Genomic DNA, 15,505 nt, shown 5'->3' with positions numbered 1-15,505 from the left:
ATTCAAGAATATTCAAAGGCTTCAGGAAATTATCAATGAATTGGTTGGACAATTACCATTAAACCAATAAGCAAACATCTTTACTTACTAAAAAGGCTAAGTAGGTACACCTTATCACCACCGCTGGGTTATTGTTCTTAGAAATGTTTGGTTAAGGGCTAACAGTGAAATTTTAAAGAAGAGTACCATGATGCGCCTCTGACTGAAGTGAGACAATGTGCGTCTTACTTCCGAAGTTGGTTTCGGTTTTTCAGAAATAAAGATGCAAAAACTGAATGCAATTACAACCCAAAGTCATATAACTGCCATATGGACTTCTTTGATTCGAAGGTTTAAAAAAATTTACGGACAAAGATGCTGAGGAATCTTTAGGTGTACCACTTGAATCTTATAATGAAACAAATTCCTTTCATTAGATTAAACATCTGTATCTAACTGCTGGTAATGGAAAGGTAAAATATCTCCTGCTCTTTTGAAATAGATTTATAAAGAAAACAAAGTCTGGAACATTTTTGGTTAAAGAATGTTTTTTTTTTTTAAATATCTGTACGTATTAAGTATTTTTTACGAGAGAAATGAAATAAAATGCATAAAAACGATAGGAAATTTAATTAAATTTAAATTTCTTAAAAATTTTCAAATTCGGCTTCCTTTTCAAGTTATAGACAAAGGCACCAAAAGTTACAAAATTAATCATATCTTTCTAACTTATCCATAGATTTTAAAGAAAATTATCTTGTTATTTTTGCCAGAAAGTGCACACCACATTAAAAATATAAAACTATGAGGAATAAAAGATTTAGATTTTTTATTTCACTAAGAAATTTTTGTTTGGCAAAAATTTCCTTTAAAAATCGATTTTTTTAAAATGTTTTGATACATTGCACTTAAACATCTGGAGTGATCCAAAAGAGTTATTCCAGTGTTTGTTGCTTATTTATTCAGCTTTCAGGTGCCGGTTTTTCTGTTCAGAGTTATCGTTTATTACTCAAGATATAAACCGTATACTAAGGGCGATTTTATTCACTGAAAGTTGAAAACAACCCGAGAATTTTTATTTTCAGCTTGACAATTCGATTTTATTCACTGAAAGTTGACGGTTTTACCTTTCAGTTCTCAAATCTCAAGTTTATCAACTTTTGATTTTCTCAACTTCGGAAAATATCAGAAGTTTGCAAGTAAACTTGAGATTTTGCTTTGAAATGTCATTTTTTATTTTCATTTTTTTTTTTTTCAAAATAAGTTTTAATTTAAAAAATGAAGAAACTTTTTATTGGAGAACAATAAATTGTTGTTTTTTTTGGAAAATTATATTCACCTACCAATTAATTGGAACCTTTAGGTCAAAACAATATTTTTTTGTTTATATGTATATTTTCCTGAATAATTTTAAATAAGTAAAAAATTGATGTGTGTGACAAAATTGATTTTTTTCTTTGCAAAAGAGCCATTGGTTCGGAATTTCTTTTCGTGACCTCGGAAATTCTACTTTTTTTATTGGCTCTGATGTTTTACATTGGTTTTTAATTAAACATATACATAGCATGATATTCGAAACCATTAATTTAAAAAAGTGACATATGTAATTCAAAATAACATTTGAAATTAACATGTTATTTTATTAATTGTCACAAGTATCCCAGGGATATTTTTAAAAGGGAAAGTTGGCCAACTTTTGGTTCGAAACTATGGAGCTAAGAACAAAATTATTGAAAAAAACAAATTTTCAACTTGCGATTTTAATCTCGAGTTGTAGTTAACTCTCAAGCTTGCCAGATTCAGAGTTTTCCTAAAGTTGACTAATAGTGAATAAAACGGCCCTAAGTATGCTGGGGAAAAAAACGACAAGAAACTTTGAAAAATCATATCTCGAAAACGAATCCATTAATATTTTTTTAGATAAAATTTTCGAGTTTCCTGGGCACTTGGTGTCCAATGTTTTGTTTAATGTTTTGTAAATTAGTGTAATTAGCGAATAATATTCTACTAAAAATTAGAAAATATTTGAGAATGAAATGGGACAATGGTTTTCCATTTTTGACTTACTGACTATTAAGAGCAATTTTGAAAACAAAATTTTTAAATTAGTTTAATTTTGTTGCAATTTTAAAAAAATGATTATAGGCTTAACAGAAACAGTGAAGATTTTTGGCGTCAAAAAAATGCACCAAATTGATTTTTTTTTAATTTAATTTATTTTCACTTAGTACCTATACTTATTTGTTAAATATCCAGATGACATACATACGCACTTGAACAACGTTACCAAATAACGCAAATTGTTCTAAAATAATGGCTTTGTTCCTCATCTAACTCATTATCTATGGGAAAAAATGCTGAAATGGAAAAAATGTAATCGAAAAGTTTATTGCACCGCAGGAGCTTAAAACGATCTTGGGAATATGTCCGTCATCTAGGACTTAACGAAAAACAAAAAAATGCACGAATCAAATCTTTGGGTTGGACGAATCATCGAATAACGAATTTTGTTCTAAAATTTCTAAAATAAAGCTGATCGTGATCATTGCGTTACGGACAAACGATTGATGTTTTATTAAAAAAAAAATCAGTATTTTTTTTTTTTGTTCTTTTATCAAAACCCTTTCTCTCATTTGAATGCTATACTTTAATGAATTGATTCTACAATTACCTACATAACCTAGTCGGTGTTAATTCTTCTGCTGACAATAAAATCGAATCGAAAATAAACCACCATTTAAAAAGTTACCAGATTATCCCTTCAATCTAGACTAATTACTCTATTCTTCGGACAATGAATGTTATTTGACATGATTCCTAATTTGTATTTGTCAGCAGGTAAATGTTACTTCAAAAAAAAGGAAATCTATCGCCAGATGAACGATGAATACTTTTACTTAACCATTAAGTACCACCAGCATCTTTGGAAGTTTCATTTTCAATATTCCCTTTTGTTAAGTTTATGTAACAGAAATATGCAGGTAGGAATCTTTGTATATTAAAACCTCAGAACTCGCAGTATCATCGGATAGCTGCTATTCGAGGACATGAAGAGGACACTGGATCTGGATGGCGGTGCAATATGACAATATGGCAAAACCGATACGCAACACCGGTTTTAGGGTGAACAAATTTTATGTTTCAAAATAAAAAGCGTTTATGACTATCAGCAGGGGATAATATCCGTTCTTGCTTACCTTCCTCATCATATACTGACCCCATCCGATCATGAGTTTACAAAGCAATGCGGCCATAGTTTCCAATAAACCAACATCTGAAAGAGACTTGACTGGCAGCGGATATGCACGCATATTTTTGTAATTGATACGAGCAGGGGGTTCTTCGTCCCCTGGCCCAAAACGAAGGACGGGGCTTGACTTGACATCGTCCGTCATCAATGCAACATTAATATCGCAAATAAGCACAATATTCACTGTCATTATCCATCAGCTCTCGTCATGCATATTAGGCAAGATGATAATTATGGTGGGTTGCATCTATTGTATTTTGTATAGGAACTTGTATACAATTGTACATGTGTCATTGTTTTATTGTTTAGAGTTTGAGGGATCAAAAATAAAAACAAAAAAAAATGTGATAAATGAATGGTTTAGCAGTCATTTTATGTGTTCAGTTGTTTTTGATAATTGAAATGTTATGTTGTCTAAAAGCGGCGTTACTATCAGAGACGATTAGCATGGAAGATAACATACGGTGTGTTTGTCGATGGAAGCAAAACAAACAAACAAATATCGTATTTTTATTGACAGATGTGATAATTATACCTACCTAATAATTACCTAGTAATCAAATTAGTAAATGAAATATGACAAATGTGACATCAGTTTTTATTGATTTTTGTGTGAATGCATGTCGGTAGGAGCTCATTTGGAACGACAAAATTATATTTACAGTCCAAAAAGGAAGGATCGGTGTTCAAACCTAGAGAAAATTAAATGCACGACTGCGTCAGATATGCTTGCTAATATAGTTAAAATTTCTAAGATGGTTTACGTCTTATTGCAAAATTTTGAAACTGTATAAAATTCAAAAAACAAAAGTCTAGAAGCTGCTGGGCATTTAAACACTTTTATTTTGCTAAAAACCATATATTCTTACCTTACTTATTTGTAAACTTACTTTTTTACTTTTGGGAGTGCCTTTTGATTGGAAAACAAGATAAACTTGTATGTTCCTGAACTTTGCAGACAATTTGTCTGCTTAGGTTTGGACAGCCACCAAAGTCGAAAAACTCGTCTGATTTAAAAAAAATTAAACGGCATTTTTTTTTGGTTTTTTTCTATTTATTATAAGTTATGACCAAAAAACGCAAAAAAACATCAAAAAAATTATTTTTAAAAATTTTGGACTTTCGTCGACACTGTAATAATGGACTGATTTTTATAAAATAAATGGCGATCACTTCAATTAATCAAAATCTCGGGGCGATAGTGTTTAGTTTTTCTTATACTTGTCTTAACAAAAAAGTTATGGCCAAAAAAAGTGAAAAACATCCAAAAAATTATTTTAAAAAAGTTTTCGACTTTTGTCACCACTGTAATAATGGACTGAATTTCATAAAATAAATGGCAATCGCTTCAAATAATCAAAATCTAGGGCCATATTTTTTAGTTTTTTTTTTTATTTGTCTTAACAAAAAAGTTATGGCAAAAAACGCAAAAAACATCAAAAAATTATTTAAAAACATTTTGGACTTTCGTCAACGCTGTAATAATGGATCGATTTTCAAAAAAATGGTATCTGGGGGCGATATTGTTGAGTTTTTATTTTTCTTTAAAAAAAGTTATGCCCAGGGGCGTACACTACCTTGGGGCAAGCGGGGCGGTGCCCCGGTGCCCCCGACCGACCCCAGGGCCCCCACTGGAGACAATGCAGAGAAGGAAACTATTGATAAATTGAGTTACGAAGTAACCAGGGAGACAAATTATGTCATTCAGTGTAATGTATAATGCATTGGTAGCCACACAATATATGTATATTGATTTTAAACAAAGTTACCCCAGGGGCCCCAAAAAAAATAAACTGCTTTTTTAAAAGAAAAATTATAATTTTATCTTAGGGCCCCAAAAAATATTACTTAAAAAATCATGAAAGAAACAATCAAATGAAAAATTAAATATAAATTCAGGGGCCCCAACATAAATACATCAGGGCCCAAAATAAAAACATTACGTTATTGGTGGCATTCCGAATATTACTTCAGAACAGAGGCCCCAATACCTATTAATTCTTGGCTCCAAAAAAATTATATTATATTTTAGGGGCCTCTAAGCACTTAATTTTGAGGCTCTAAAAATAATTTTTCAGAGGCCCCAAAATAAAAAAAATTATGTCTGATGATGGAAAATAAAATATGTATTTATTACTTCAGAACAGAGGCCCCAAGAACTATCAATTCTTAGCTAAAAAATTTTTATTTTAGGGGTCTCTAAATATTTAATTTTGGGGGCCCCTAGTACAAGTGTTTACTACTTTTATGAAAGACATTTTAAGTAAGTATAGCAAAGTGCATTACGAACATATTAAAACATTAAAATAAACCTAAAAATAAATAATGCCCGATTCACAATATTGCGAGACGACGAGACGAGAGCGAGACGAGATTTTCCTTGACGATTTTAAAAAATTCCAAATAATGAAAATATATGAAACAATACACAATATTCCGATTCTCGTTGCGTTGAAATTCCGAAAATTTGGAAAAAGGACGCACGAGACGACGATTTTTCGAAAATGAAATTTTAATATAAAAATATTCTTGACAGTTCATATGAATAAAAGTTTTCTCAATGTAAAACATTCGAGTTAGCTCAGGTGAGAAGGTGATTGCCTCCCAACTTCTCCGCCCGGAGTTCGATTCTCAGTAAATACTGTTTATTTTTTTTTATTTTTCTTTACTTTATAGAATAAAAAATCGCAGTATTTTGAATTTCCATACGATTTTAAAACGATTTTTATTTAAATCGAAAACGTTCAGAAAAAACGTCTCGCTCTCGTCTCATCGTCTCGCAATATTGTGAATGGGGCATAAGCCATACAAAAAAAAACGTATGGCGTATACGTAATTTTTTTTTGTAACTAAGGGCCCCCAAATATCAAAGGGGCCCCAAAATTTAGTCTTACCCCGGGGCCCCAGCGACTCAAAGTACGCCACTGGTTATGCCCACTTTAATAAATTTAGGTACTCATTCATTACTCGTCAGCCACCTTGAACACAAGTCACAGTTGTAAAAAAAATAAGAATCTTCTATTAGATGTTTCGTTTTATTAGGGTGATTCAGACAGTTTAAATGGGTCCATTTTTTGCACGTAATGCAGTGATCCAAATTTGTTTTCCTGCCGACTTCTGCTTGACCGCAAACTAAACATGTTCAATGGATGTTTAAAGATTTTTTGATTCATCACAATTGGATATAATATCTTGATTGCCCTTAAGTATTTCTTGAATAGAATACAACACAAAAATTCCGCAATTGTAATTATCTTTTTGTCTTGAATATTCAACATTTGTCACTTGAAAGTTCTTTTTGAACTTGTTTCTGGAAAAACATTGGAAAATATTGAGGCCAAGTTTCGAATAAATATGTCAGTTCTCATCTTATTATTTTCGCAAGCAGAATCAAATACATACAAATTGTTCGTATTTAAATCAACGTAGGAAACGTTAAATGGCATGAAAATACCATCTTTACCAAACCATTCCTTATTCAATTTTGAAAAAAAGCTTTCTTCACAATTTTTAGACAATATAATTTGACTTATTTTGCATTGAACGTATGCCACTTTTTTGTAATGTTTTGATTCGAGTATAAATAAAATGGTACAATAATTAATTACAAAATTGCATAGCCAGTTGTTTTCAAAAAGTGTTAAATAAATCTTCACCGTATAAATAAATCATATTCGAGTTATCATTTACATTAATTGTATATCCAATAAAATACTGTCAAGGTGGGTTTGGTGCGTTGTAATAGATATTATTACTAATGGTTTCGTTTTCATTGAAACTGAGATTAATTGTTTTTTCGTTTATTTCAACTAGTTTTACAATTTTTAGTCCAATTTTCTTCGGAGTCTAAGTTATCAGGTTCATTTAATTTCCTCTTGTTTTTTGTTATGTTAAGATTTGTTTCGGAAGATTAAGCTCTTTGAACGATGATTCTATTCTTTCATAATTTATATGGATAAAACGACCAATTTTCAAACTTTCTTCGTTTTCCATCCTTATAATTTTAAAATAGTTTTCAACAGAACTATGTATTTGTTTTGTGGTTTTCTTGATTTCCCAACATAAGTGTTCATAAAAGAATATAGGGAATCAGATTTTCCATTAAATATTTAGCAAATATTAGGGATCTATAAATATTCGGGTTGCTTATATTTTTATCTTTATTTTCACTTAACTCCAGTTGAAACACTTTGAATGTCATCTTTGAATTGCAGGATAAAGATGTTGCAATTTCTATGGTTAAATTCAAATAACACATTCATGATACAGGAGTAACGATTACACAGCGTCTCCACTGAGCATACAGCTGCCCAACTTCACAGCCGCAATCCAATCCACAAAGAGAACAATTTTTTTCGCTGGGAAAATTATGTCACGTCGTCTCATTTTATCTTTCGTATACGTCTAAGGTTTTCTCTTGAATGTTGAGGTAAAATGACTCGTCTTAAAAACCTTACACGTATACGAAACGTCAGAATCATGCCCATGATTTGAACAACGCTCATTTCATGTTCAAAAAACGAGATTCTTCGACAAGATATATGTCTGTTTGGGCTAGGGTTGCCAACCGTACTCTAGAAAAGAGTATTGTACTCTATTTCACGTATGTGTACTCTATAATCTATAACTCTGATAGAGTACGTCAAAATACTCTTTTTTTACTTAAGGCTAAGTGTACCACCTCATAAACATCTTAACGTTTACAAATTGGTGGATAACTTTCATATTTCTAAAGATAATTGAATGAAAAAGAAAACACGAGGTTTAAAATATTCGACCTTATAATTTCTAAATTTGAACAATTATAATTTTGGTCGTTGTTTTAGTATAATCTACTTGTTTTGTTTGTTTCTTAGTCAGACTTAAATTTTAATTTTTTTTTTAATTCTATTTTGGAATGAAATTGCATCAAAGGAAGGAGTAAGCTTTTTTCAAAAACTTAAACTTTGTTTTTTTTTATAGAAAAAAAAAAAATGAATCGCAACTGATGCTATTTTTCTTGATCTTGCAATGTTTGAACTGGTGTAACTTTTGCTATTATCAATACAATTCATCGAAATAAAAAAATTTATAGAATATTAATACCTTGATTTTTACAAAAAAAGGTTTAAAATATTAAAGAAAAATGTTTAAAAAAGAATTTTTTACTTTTTCAGAAATATTATAGACCGAGAGCCGGCAGCATATTTTGGCAGTTTTGATATAACCGAAATTCGAGTGTGCACATATCTAGATATGCACCACAGTATATCAACGGAACAAGTCTGGCAGTGATCTTTTTCAGCTTTCCCTTGCCAGACGCATCCAAAGTGCAGCAAAAAATCAATTTTTGGCGTTTTGGTATAACCGAATAAATGATACACCAAAAAATCATAAAAAATCCCCTGATTTCGAATCTGTGGGTACCGCAAGTTTCTTTTTCAGCTTTCCCCCCGCCAGACCGCTTTAAAGCATTTTTAAGTGCATTTTTCTAATAAAAAACCTTATTACTTATTTTCTGTTAGGTATAACCGTATGATGGTAACAAATTAATATTCTATGTCTATTCCAGTACTAGAAAATATAATTTTTAGCCAGCTATTTTTCAGCCTTCCCTCTGCCAGACGCATCCAAAATGCAGTCAAAAATCAACTTTTGGCGTTTTCCTAGGTATTAACCGAATAAATGATACACGAAAAAATCATAAAAAATCCCCTGATTTCAAAAATATGGGTACCAGAAGTTTTGTTTCAGCTTTCGGCCCGCCAGACCGCTTTGAAGCATTTTGAAATGCATTTTTCTAATAAAAAACCTAATAGCTTATTTTCTGTTGGGTATAACCGTATGATGGTAACAAATTAAAATTTTATGTCTATTCCTGGTTTAGAAAATATGAGTTTAAGCCAGATATTTTTCAGCCTTCCCTCTGCCAGACTCCCTTAAAGGTTTCCCAAACAGGTTTTTCCATAGAAAAAACACCTAGTTTCTGTTTTTTTCTTATAAAATTGAAATAATATTTTTTGTTTAGAGTAACCATATGATGGCCAAATATTAACATTCTCTGCCTTTTCCTGATTTAGAAAATGTAAGCTTAAGCCAGTTTTGTTTGAGCCTACCCTCTGCCAGACGCCCTAAAAGGTATCTCAATAGTACGGGAAAGTTAGATTTTGCTATATGGGGCATGGGGGTCTGGGAAAAAATCCGTTTGTCCCTATACAAAAAATTGCAATTTTTTGAAGTTTTTTGCCTACAGATCGAAAACGGTGTGTCAAATCGAAAAACCAATATTGTAACAAATGAAGGTAATTAAAAGATCTACAACTTTTACAACGAACAAATTTTTTTAAAAACGCTCAAGTAAAAGAGATATGACAAAAATAAGAAAATCACTTTTTGACGTGTTTAAAAAAAAAAACACCCTAACTTTTAAACCAAAGGGATAATCGAAAAATGTTATTTAACATATATTGTAGAAAATTAAATTATTTCAAGTTTGTCATACCTACATTGTTTTTTCTGTAGGTTCAAAAATACGCGAGTTATGTGAAAAACTAAAATTTGTATTAAAAAAAAAAAAAAATGGCGGCCAAATGACTCTTGGTGCGATTGAACCAAATTTGGTTTACGACTCGTGTCTTTATGCCTTTCGAGCCCTGAAGTCAAAATGCATTTCGGATTTTTTCCCAGACCCCCATGCCCCATATAGCAAAATCTAACTTTCCCGTACTATTGAGATAACTTTTAGGGCGTCTGGCAGAGGGTAGGCTCAAACAAAACTGGCTTAAACTTACATTTTCTAAATCAGGAAAAGGCAGAGAATGTTAATATTTGGTCATCATATGGTTACTCTAAACAAAAAATATTATTTCAATTTTATAAGAAAAAAACAGAAACTAGGTGTTTTTTCTATGGAAAAACCTGTTTGGGAAACCTTTAAGGGAGTCTGGCAGAGGGAAGGCTGAAAAATATCTGGCTTAAACTCATATTTTCTAAACCAGGAATAGACATAAAATTTTAATTTGTTACCATCATACGGTTATACCCAACAGAAAATAAGCTATTAGGTTTTTTATTAGAAAAATGCATTTCAAAATGCTTCAAAGTGGTCTGGCGGGCCGAAAGCTGAAACAAAACTTCTGGTACCCATATTTTTGAAATCAGGGGATTTTTTATGATTTTTTCGTGTATCATTTATTCGGTTAATACCTAGGAAAACGCCAAAAGTTGATTTTTGACTGCATTTTGGATGCGTCTGGCAGAGGGAAGGCTGAAAAATAGCTGGCTAAAAATTATATTTTCTAGTACTGGAATAGACATAGAATATTAATTTGTTACCACCATACGGTTATACCTAACAGAAAATAAGTAATAAGGTTTTTTATTAGAAAAATGCACTTAAAAATGCTTTAAAGCGGTCTGGCGGGGGGAAAGCTGAAAAAGAAACTTGCGGTACCCACAGATTCGAAATCAGGGGATTTTTTATGATTTTTTGGTGTATCATTTATTCGGTTATACCAAAACGCCAAAAATTGATTTTTTGCTGCACTTTGGATGCGTCTGGCAAGGGAAAGCTGAAAAAGATCACTGCCAGACTTGTTCCGTTGATATACTGTGGTGCATATCTAGATATGTGCACACTCGAATTTCGGTTATATCAAAACTGCCAAAATATGCTGCCGGCTCTTAGACTATTAGTTTAATTTTTTTTAATTACAATTTTTTTCTCTATTTTACTTTGTTTTGTTTAAGACCTCAAAACATTAGATTTTTTTCTTGTAAAAATTGAAGTTATTTATGTTTGAGTGAAGCTTCTTACATATTTCTTTTTATTTCGATGAATCATATTGGTAACTGCGAAATTTGTGAGCTATACACTATCTGTTCTTGCAACTTCAGCATTCACTGAGAGAGTATTTTGGGTCATGAATATGAAGTGGTGAGATGAGAGGAATAGGGCTTCATTGAAATTGATCAAAAATGAGCTCTTAATTTATATGAATTTTGAATTCGAACGTTTATTTTAAAAATAACAAAAATATTGTTATATACTGCAAGAAGCACCAAAAAATACATTTTCAAGACTTGAAATAAATGGTAGGTACTCTTCTTTTTTCAAATGTACTCTTTTTTTCGTCTCTGAAATCAAATATACTCTATTCCTTCTTAAAAAAGTTGGCAACCCTAGTTTGGGCATGGATTTTTCTGCCTCCATTGGATTTTTTCAAGAACCGGGCAGCGTTTATATGCCCAGTGGAGGCGGCCTGTTAATAAGGACTACCTGGCTCCTAACCGTCCTATTTTTAAACTTTTTCAAAAGCTAAAAGACATTCATATTTCATAGAATCAATCTAATTTTCATTTTTTAGTAAAAACAATAATAAGGGCACTTAATTGTAGGTACCATTAAATTTGTATTTAAATTCGAAGTCTTAAAAAATAAAGCTGTGAATAATTTTTTCAAAAGTTTTTTCCTCCAAATTTTGACTTGGAAATCCATTACATGTACCTACCTACCCACACGGGCAAACACACCATTAGAGCAATTTTCAAAGTAGGTAGGTTGGTATACCCACTTATTAAAATTTACAAATTAAAAGTTAGTTAAATTTTCCAAACTTCTTATAGGTACCTTCCAGTTCCTACCTGTCTACCTTGGCACTTAGAATTTAAATATCTTAATTTTCAAGCAAATTGTAAACAAAATAACTTGCCCCATAAAAAAAAAACACACCATCCAACTCGTTCCATCAAACAACAACACATAATCAAAATAATCATCATGCAATAACAAAAATTATGAATCAAAAGAAAATTTCTTTGACCTACTTTAACCGCTGCCAAAGAGAGGCAAATATACAAAATACCTACCTATCTTATCTACCTTAAGGGGGTAATGCTACGCTACGGTGAACGATGCTTCTTGGCTTTCGTCTTTCATTCGTTAACAAACAAACAAGTAACTAGAAGGTAGAGGTAAGTTAAGTGGTTAAACAAAAAGAAAGAAAAAATAAAAACGGAATGGACAAAAATAAAAGAAATCTACAGAAGCGAACCCCAACAAAATCGTGCAAAAAAATTAATACAGCATTCGTCATACATAGTAGATTATGTGAGTATACAAACATACCTAACTTACCTACGGTAAAAATGAGTAATGTTCCATTCATTCATTCAGCAAGGTCGCACAGCGAACATGCTGATGAAATTGTATAGTAAACACACTCAACAGTTCAGTTACGATAAGAACAGTTATTGAAAATGGCCGTCTCACAAACAACCGGAAGTTTCATACCTTCACCTACTCCCTCACACCGAAAACTTTACAATTCAATACAACAAATCTTCGAATTCGAAATCAAAACAAAATAAAAATCTAAAACAAATCATGAAAAATGGCAAATCTAGGGGAGCTAAAAGGGGAACATCTAATTGCTTATTACTTTTTACCTACATTTTCATACTTGTTCTACCAATTAAACCTAAACCGCGAAACTAACTTAGTGGGGTAACGACCGACCGAGTTTTCTTTTTTACAACCAAACCACGCTATCGGTACATCATCTCTACACGTAAACAACAAAACAGACTAGGAAGGAATATCAACAAAAAAAAAAAAAGTTTGACATGAAAAAATCTCACGCGACCAAACTAAACACAGTGAATCCAAAAACAAAAAGTAAATAATAACAAACGGCCATGACTAAGCGGCTGCTGTGCGAGTGAGACAAAACATTTAAAAGTTAAATCTCGCCAACAAACAATTATTAAAAGAAAACACCGCGAGACGCGAATTTCTCTACAATCCGTTAGAAGCACAAACACAAAAGCGCGCTGCAAAAGTGGAGAAAAAGATAATCAAGCTCACACAACATTATCAACGGGTCAGTTTGATCGCATTACAAAAAACGTTACGAAAAAAAAAGAAAACATTGGCAGAGGGTTCGCCAAGCGTGAGCAGCACGTTTTCTGTTTTCCAAAACAACATGAAAGCTAAAGCTGTTAAAAAATAATAAGAAAACAAAAAACAGAGAGAACAGAAGTTACGCCACGCCATGCTGCTTTACTCCATGCGCTGCTCCCCAATCCCCATGTTCCTTTCGTCGTGTTCACTTGTTGAAGAATTGATTGTAAAAAAGTGCGTAAACAAAAACAAACTGCATCGCAGCATGTTTGGAGCGAATCTGTAGACATGTTTGGTTTTATTTAAACTTCGAAAGTTTGATTCGAACAGAACAAAGCTTTTAAAGAACATTCAGGTGGAAAGCTTGAATGGAGGGGGTTTTACTTTCGGAAAGCCGAATGTGGAACGTAAGTTCTTTTTATTGAAATAGTATAATAGTAGGTATACAAAAGCACATTGCAGTTTGCAGATAGAAAAATCAAACTGTTTTAGTTTTATTGTATTTTTATTTAATAAAGGACATTTGATTTTATTTTATCTTTCGATAATAGGAATTGGAAGCAGACCATAGCCTACGACATTTGATCACCAAATGGAGACATGACAATGACATCCAAGATGACAATGATAACAATTATTATTAAATAAAGTGTGGATTGACTGTCGTTGCTAAAAGCTGCAAGCAGTCTTTAATCAACGATAACGTTTGAAAGAATCTTCGGGGACCCCAAGTCCAGCACAGACTATATATGAATATTGGATGAAGATAGAAAATCACACCTGATCCAAAACTTCCGGAACATAATGCTACAACACGAAATTTATTCAGGTTTTATGAAGGATTTTCAAGAAAGTTTATGAAACTAAAAAGGAACCTTTTGAGTTCTTTTAAAAGATACCATAGCCCACATCCAACCTGCTGGATTCGGGGAATTATATCACAAGTCTTCAGTAATACAGTTGCGACTGGCATATTTTATGCAATAAGCGCAAGCTGTTTCAAATCCATCATAGAAAAGAGATTTACAAATTTAACGACAATTGGCCAACGATAAGTCCAGATATGAATCCTATCTAAGAATGTTGAAAAACTACTTTGGGAATAGGTTAAAACACATTTTACCCATCCAGAGACACTCAGTGGCCTGAAATCAGGTGTGGTCTAGGAATGGAACAAATTGGTGGAAAGGACATGACCCATTTTTGGGCCCAGGGCGTACACTGACGAGACTAGTATTAAATGAAAGCTTATATTAAGCCCTATTACTGAGCCAAATATTTTCAAAAATGCTTTTGGGAATTTCGAGATATTTGAGTCTGAAGTTGCGGACGGAAAAATCAAAAAAATCGGAATTTTTCAAAACAACTCTTCATAGCATCCGAAATATGGAACCTAGAAAAACAATTTTGGTACCAAATGAAAGGTTAGAGTCATACCTTTCGACTGATACTTATATCTTTTTCCTAAAATCAGTATTTTTTTATATATGGCTCTTAGACTTTTTTTGAAAAAAATTCCGTAACACTGATTTCAACGACTGATATCTCGAAAAAATAAGTTATGACATACACTTTTTTTTACACCACTGCAATCTTCAGTTTATAACCTTTTATTTCATATACATAAAAGTAACACTACTTAAAAAAAAAAAAAACATATTATAAACAAAGAAAACTTACAAAAAAAAATTAATTAAAAAAAAATTAATATCATTTTTTTCTATTTTATTCAAACCTTAATTATAATTGATAATAAAGAATTACTACATTTAACATTAAGTCTCTTCATTAAAATCGTCAATAAGGATATTTTCTAAAAATAACGCTGGTATTCGAATATCTTCATGATGCCGAGCGAATGCCAAGTACCATAAAATACTCATAACGTGAGCGCAGCACCTAACAGTCCTCATACCAACAAGACAGTTACAATAATATGCTTCAATTGCGTTGCTTGTGTTGGATACATTTTCGTCATTGCTTACTAATATGTATGTAAAATTAACCTTTGAACTGATGTGTCGTGATTTGATTCGACCTCTCAATAGGTAATTGTTCCCGATTAGTCTTGGATATGCAGAACTAATGTGCATACGGCTCTCGCAAACTTCTATTACGTAGCTTCCGTTTTCTTTTAAATGTTCGCCAATAGTTAGCTTAAATAGGAACACAAGAACCAGCAATTGTAATTGAAGTAAATATATTTGAATCGGTCATTTCAAAAATCACTTACCTAAGTCCAGTAGTTAAAATATTGCAAGATTCAATAAAAACTGTTTCAAACATATTTAAAATATATTTTTAATAATTTTTTTGAGATGAACATAGTATTGAAATCTTCCGGCCATACTTTACGCAGTTCAGTTTTAAATTCATTTTTTTTTTTTTGTTAACAA

This window comes from Episyrphus balteatus, chromosome 3, assembly GCF_945859705.1.
Source record: "Episyrphus balteatus chromosome 3, idEpiBalt1.1, whole genome shotgun sequence".
Lineage (NCBI taxonomy): Eukaryota > Metazoa > Arthropoda > Insecta > Diptera > Syrphidae > Episyrphus > Episyrphus balteatus.
The sequence above is the reverse complement of the archived record's forward strand: the minus strand, read 5'-3'. Positions refer to the sequence as shown.